Raw genomic sequence first — 6,195 nt, forward strand, 5'->3', positions numbered from 1 at the left:
TCTTCTTGCAATACCACACATAAAGCTCTTTTTTACAGTCCCTTTATTTAGCGAGGAACGCTGCGGTTTACTGGTGCAAGCGACAAAGTAAGGGTGGGATCTGTGGTTGCTTTTGATGTTTCAGGTATAAAATCAAGTGGTCCAAAGAATAATTTACAAACCCACATCAAAAAGCAAAGATTGAAACGGAAAGTCAAATCAAGAAATCGGAAACCAGTAATTTGTGCACATTTGTTTCTGTGTGTGTGTGACTGCATCCAAAAGGAAGATGAAATATTTATTTGCGATATGCAATCTGGCCTCTGGCAAATATGCAGCGGTAATTTCAGTCAGCACTCATCCAAGTCATTTGCCTTTTTTTGTACATTTCCGCACTGTAAAAAGCTATTCTCCTGAATGACTTCTCTTGAATTCGTATTACTTGATTTTGAATATTCTTGAAAGAAAAGTAATGAAGCATCATATATTAATGGCAGGAATCAAATAAAGCTTTGTGAGAGAATGTAAATAAACCTTTTACCACAGTTAGGCGAAAGATAGAAACAAGATGGAGAATACATTTCCATTGCAGACTGTATGAATATTGAATCCAATGAAAAAAGGTCAGAATTCTGTGTTCAGGTCTGCCTCTCTGTGAATGATTAGATCACACAGCTGCTACCCGATGCAGCGGTCCCAGCTCTGAACATCTGGAAAAGGCCCGCCTATAGTGTTGCTCCTTGTACAGCTCAGCGCACTGTGCTCAGTGTTCCGGTTCTGGCAATTGCCCGAATATAATGAGCCATTGACCTTTCACAGCATGATTTTACACAGGCAGTGTACTGCTAAGTCATAATCCACACAGCATTCCAGATTGTGTGATTTGCATTTATATTGACAGGCAAAATGTGTCGATTAATGCCATGGTGGCTGCAGCCAGATGGAACCAGACAACATTTTTCATGTAGTCGGACACATTGTTCTGATGAAGTCCCAAAGGCCGTTGTTAAAATTGAGGTTGATAGCAATACTCAATCAATATCCTCTGGGAGAGGAAACAAGAGGAGAGGGCTTAGAGCATTTTTTGAAGCGTTTTGCTCTTTCCAACATTGATAATGACCATTGGAGAAACAGTTTTGATCAATGACAGTAACAATAGTCCAAATCCCATAATGTGAAAACAATGTCACAATGTCAAAGAGGTCACTCATTGCCTACTGAGAATCAACACCCGTATCTGTAACTCCTCTCGGCTTTGCAGAACTTCAGTGAGTTTCAGCTAATTGGTTATTTTCTCTTAAGCCAAGAAAAGCCTGGACAGGAGCTACTGGACACAGGCTGGTGAATGAAGTGGTGAATGAAGTGGAGCATTTGGAAACTAAAAAGGAAAAATATCAGACCTACATTCCCCGTTCTACTCTAAGGCTGCTAGGAAAGGAGCTGAGGACTCACCCACCTTGCTCCCTGTAGGTTGAGAGTTGCACATGTGCAATTTGAATGGCGGAAGCGAAAGCTGCACATCTTCTGCTTTTAAAACGTTTTGCAGTAAAGTATGAGTACGATCCCATGCAGTATGGATTCAAAAGAGACATCACAATCTCCTAACGTTGCAGGGAAATGTGGGTCAGAGTAGCAAGAAAAGCGTTCAACATACTTTAGTGTTGGTACACCTTTAATCTGCTATACTAAAGGTGGGGGTCTTGGAACGCATGGAAAGGTTATGATTACAATTATCCTGTGGAGGGTAGGAGTCCAGCTCGGTGATGTTAGAGAATGTGGGCAGAACAAAGACATTTCTTCTTCTACTTAAGTCAACATATAAAATAACGACATTTTTTGGTATTTCTTGCTATGTGGTAACCCGTTATTCAATAAAATCCTTTTAATGGACTTTTGATTCCTGTGATTTACATATTGGTTGTGAATCAGTGTTCAACAACACATTTTTCAGAAAAATCAATATTTGAAGGTGAACCTGCTGTACTGTTGGACAATGCTCAGATATTGTTTAAAATTAAAATGCGAATGTATACATTATATTGACTTGTAATTCATCACCAGTGTCCCTGAATCTATTGTGTTTAATCCTACATGTTCATTAATCTAACCTTCCTTATGCTAATCCTTTTTCATCTGCAGCTCTGAAACTAATATATGAATACCATTATCTTTATCAGAGATGTCTCATATTTAATTAAAGGTCCCATTTTGTGATAACAGTCCAACGCAATTACATTTAACAGGGTACTTTTAAGTGACTGAATGAGATTCCTCTCCCTAGGACTATGCAAACAACTCCTGTACACCAGCTGGTTGTACACACTCACACACCTCAGTGTGTTATTTTTACTTTCCGTTTGAATTAGTTTCACAGTGATCTTGAATAGCTCATAATGACATGACTCTTCCAGGATGTTTGATCCCTTTTAGAGACAGGTAACTTTAAGTATTTAGAGGTTAGTCTATAAATGCGTCCTAGGGGCTTTTACTTTGGAATATAAGTTTAGCTTTTGGTAGTATTAAAGCTGTATCAATATATAATCAATGGTGCCAAACAAATTACTCAAAAAAGTGGGTCTCAGTGCATGCTGGTTGTTGGTAATGTGAAAGCATGAACCAACTAGAGAGTTTCATGAGAATGACTGCTGCATTATTTCAAAAGCTAAACCACTATTAAATCTATCTGCTGATTGTGCCATGTTTATATCCTATTACACCCTGATTAATTAAGGCCAGTAGAAAAGTGTGTGATAGCAATCTCACAGTAATAAACCCTTAATCATAACAAGACACGTTATGTGTGTGCATGCATTCTCCAACCGGGCTTTTGAACAGTACAGTCCCTCCCCTTCTAATTATTATTCATAACCTGCCCCTGGCAGTTAATAATACTAATCATGTTTGAAACACTTCTGTCACCAAAATGTTATTCCAATGACGCAGAATAACAACCAACAGATTACACCTCAGTCTTTACATCGTCACGTTACTCCTCTCCAACAGGAACCGGAAGAGAAAAAAAATGAATGTTTCTCTTTTTTGTTTCCTGGTCCGGATTAAACAAACCTAGCTACTCATGTGAAAGATCTCAAATTATGGCTCCAGAATATGTATTTTGTCTCCATATTGAAGTAGATCGGTCTTACGAGCTTCTTGCTAACACGTGTCAGGCCGGTGCAGACTGGCAGATGGTGATGCAGTCTGTTTCCTCCTGCAGAAATGACTGTGAGGCAATAAGGAGCAGGGATCAATGAATGACAGGAGCCGCAACATTTTGAGATTACAGCTAGCCGAGGCTTTCTGTCAGTGAAAAAAAAGAGGTTGCGTCAGGTAATTACTCTTTTTCCTGTAAGAATAACACAAAAAAGTGGCCTTTTTTTATTGGTTATTTATATCAGCCCATGGATTTGATCACTCAACGCCTTTATGAAACACCGCAATAAGAATATCAATGAAACAATGGAATGACTGTATGTACATACAGATGTATATGAATACTGTGGTTGGTATCAGTGCATCACTAATTGGGTAACCCCCATCATAGAGTGGTTTAGTCCAATTAGGGTATGGCTTGAAGTCAGTCAGTCATTTTCAAAGCCGCTTATAGGGTCATGGGGGGCTGGAGTCGGCGTTCAGCCTGGTTCAGTCGCCAATCAATCGCACGGCTGACACAGAGACAAAGAACCATTGTTTGTTGTTTCACCCAATTATGTCTCTTTTTGACTTTGTGTAAAGAGAGAGAATGTGTGTTCAGAGAGAGCGTCAAGGTGAGCAAATGGGTCAAACATACACAAGACTGCAAATGACTAACTCCTGACAGCTTAGACACGGGAATGATGTGAAATAATTGGAATGTTTTGTCTTTATGATTTAAGTAAACTGTGAAGAATATCTCAAATCGAACACCTACAATACATGTTTTCTTTTGTGAACGTGTGAATATCCTTTTTGGTTCCCGACCCAAACTTTTGTAAAATATGTTTTCCTTCTTCTCTCCTGACAGGCAAACGTTGTGTTGACAGATGGTTTATAGAATCCTCGGCCAAGTATCTTTCCAAAGTGCCTGACCATTCCCAAACAGTTTGCAATGACGGCTTCTCAGATGTCTGTCTGGAACAAATCTTTGTGCTCCGTGTTCATTGCATTCAGTGCGTTTCTAGATACAAAATAAAACTCAGAATGTGCAGGCTTTTTTCAAAGCTTTCAAATAAACTACATCATTCACATATGATAAGAAAATACAATACCAGTTTCATTTGACAACATCAGATATAATTAGAATATCATCTGCGATGGACCTTCTACAAAAAAAGTTGTTTGCTGATTCCGACTGTTAAATTCAGTGATCGTATGCTACACCATAATAACATGAATAATGTCTCAATTATCTGATGACTATGATGTGTTACAGAATTATAAAATGTATAATATTTTTAACAACATGTTGGTGGCCTGGATTTATATTCCAGGAGAGGTAATTATAACACCTGCATAATTTCCTTTTGGATGAAGTGGCTGCAGACAATGTGGAAGGAATATATTGTCCCATGTAGATATAACCGTTTTTAATGTCTGTTATAATGTATGTAATTTAACGTATATCAACTTAAGCACTGACATAATCAGTCTAGATTCATCTCCCAGTGAAGATGCACATGCTCATTTTCTGCAGGGAAAATCTCTCAACATTTGCAGTAGCGGTAACAAGGCCAAACTGTGGTGGGGGACAAACACACTGTAGCTGTAGTTGTGTCGATTGTTTGCAGGTTTGTATGTAAGATATAAACAGCATTCAGTCTGTTAAGTGGGGATCTGAATCGTCTGAAATCAAGGGCAGCGTTGAGGTCCGTGAGCGTGACATTACACCGGTGTCCAATCAGTAGCCCGTGTAGCAGATTTTCCATCGAATGCCTTAGTTTGGCTTTTGTTTTGGTACGTTTCTAAGAGTTAGATGACTTTTTCTGTGATGGTTATATTGTTCTTTGAAAGAGACTCTGGATGATCCACATGACAGTAATCCTGCAGTTAAAGGGTACCACGGTACCCTTACGTTGAAAACGGTACGGTTTTGAATATTTTTCAAAATATTGTAGTTTTTTAATAAAGGGGAAAATCGGCCATTAATTACGTGTCCACCTTTAAAGTACCCAACCCACATAGCTTTAGGTTTTTTCCACCTTAGACACACATCTGTAAAATGATGTAATTCATACTAATGGAAATAACTATGTAGTCATGTGGTCAGATACAGACAATAGGCCTACATAGCCTTGTATAATCAATGCTATGATTTCACCATGTAGTTTTCATGAATATCTTGCTGTGGGTTGATACTAATATGAATGCCATTTGTTAAGTGTTCAACAAGCTGCTAAAGTGACGTGTGTCTTAATGTGAGGCTTCAGAAATGAACACAAAGGGATTCTGTAGTTGCTCATAAAGCCTGAAGAAAATGGGATATTTGTGCAATGTTTTGATAACAGACTGCTGTTTAACTTGCATCTCACCCTCTGCTGTCCGTTGCGTTGTGCACGGCCCACACAGGGTGAGACCCCCCCATAATAATCCTTTAGGTGAAGTGTATATAAACGAGTGCTGCAGTGGGAAATTTGAACAGAAAGCAGTGTGTCCATTATGGATTAAATGCTCTACTGTTGGTGTCCATTTGTTCCTCATTTGTCTCACTCGTCCCTTTCTCTCGCTTTCTCTGCCTCATTTCGCTATCTTTCATTTCTTCTGTCTTTCTATTTGTAAAAAGTGTGACCTCTCATCTCTCCGCAGTAAATTTAGTTTATAGTCTTCTCTGCGGCTGTTAAATTGTATGTATGTGTAATTAAATAGCAAACGTGACGCATCAGTGAAAGACTTTGCAGAAAGTAGATCATAAAAACATCACTGTAAACACTTTGAATGAATAAAACAACACCAAGGATCAGAAGTTAAAACCTTTTATTTTGGACGTTTAGTGTACAGCCGCTCCATATTTCTATGGCGATTCATAGTTATTACACTAAATTAGTTTAGTAGCAGTGAAAGAAATCCAAAGAAATGTTTTATGTAATGTTTGACAGCCCATCACCGATAAACATTAATATCAAATCTGAATCTGCAGAAAATCAAGTATTTGTTCTACTCAGTGTGATTGACAGCAGAGATGATCAGAGGAGCAGAGTTCGTACCTTTATAATTAATACATGGACTAAAGTACGGGTAGAG

The sequence above is a fragment of the Pungitius pungitius genome, chromosome 18 (genome assembly GCF_949316345.1).
Source record: "Pungitius pungitius chromosome 18, fPunPun2.1, whole genome shotgun sequence".
NCBI lineage: Eukaryota > Metazoa > Chordata > Actinopteri > Perciformes > Gasterosteidae > Pungitius > Pungitius pungitius.